Raw genomic sequence first — 1,325 nt, forward strand, 5'->3', positions numbered from 1 at the left:
TCTAGCTGCCTTGACCTCCCTGGAATCTCATCTCCATCTCCTCAGTTCAGAGAAATTGCCAAATTCCACCTGGTTTTCCCTCCCTGTGCCACTGTCTGGAAACTGGATTTTTTTTTTTTTTTTCCAGTCAGTAATCTGGGGGCAATCCTAGGGTTCCCACTGTTTGTTTCCTGACTCTAAGTTATCATTAGCTTCCATTGCCTGGTGTCTAAAATTTTGAAAGCCATTGTTTTATACATTTTTACCCAGTGTTTTACTTTTTTCAGGTACAAGGGTAATTTTGGTCCTTGGTTCTACTATTTGCTCATGAATAATTCACAGAGTAGCAGGAGAAGTAATCTGGGACTGTCAGCAATTTTAAATAAGCTATGTTGTCCCAAACACCTTATCATCATATCTACTTTGTCCTATAACTTGGGGGCACATTTTTTCTGAGGTGAACAGATTTTCCACACAGGAGTTAAATATAGCTCAAAACTAAGCATCCTGTTTATCTTCTGTTAGGTTATTGAATTCATTTAATTTATGCTTCATTAGCTTGATCAGGACCTAGTATTTTCTGTTTTTTCTTTACTTCATATTCGGATGCTTTCTCCTATTTTGGAACCAAGATTTCAAAGAAACCTACATCCTTGCAGGGATGTTTACTACTTCAGCCCACCCACAGTCCCTTAGGATTCTCTCATTTACTTTTAGAGAAACGTATACCTCCCTCAAGATGTGAAGATATTCACTTATTTTGGATTTCATCAACCTTCCCAAATTCATCTGAATTTCAGAGTATTTGGCAGATATTCCTCATAGACTGTGGTTTTGGGTGGTGGCTATTTTCCATTTTCTTTGCAAATAGAATTTTCTTTTATATTTTTCATTTTTGTGTTCTTTTGGGTTGGTTTCAGCAAGCATCATAGATTTCATAATTACACTGCTATCATTCACTGAAAGCTCTGTCTTTGATAATGAGGCTGTAAGTTTCCCATTCATCAAGGTTTGAACTCTTAGCTACCTTTCTAACTATGGAGATGAAGAGATAACAATGAGTCATTTAACTATTGATTATTTTTAACAATTTCTCCTACATTGATCTCTTGTCACTGCCATCAAAACACTGGTCTAGGCCTTTATCATTGTGTGCTTGCCTACAGCAATCTTCTTTTTATGTGTTATTTAAAAACTTCTTTCTTTGAAAAGAATGTACAAATTCACTTACAATAAGAGATGTAGGTACAAGCTTTCGCTCAGATGTTATGTTTTCAGTAAGACCTATCCTGACCCTATTTGAAATTGCAGTCTGACCTCCTCTGGCACTGCCTAATGCCCTGTAT

The sequence above is a fragment of the Trichechus manatus genome, unplaced genomic scaffold, assembly GCF_000243295.1.
Source record: "Trichechus manatus latirostris isolate Lorelei unplaced genomic scaffold, TriManLat1.0 scaffold00018, whole genome shotgun sequence".
Lineage (NCBI taxonomy): Eukaryota > Metazoa > Chordata > Mammalia > Sirenia > Trichechidae > Trichechus > Trichechus manatus.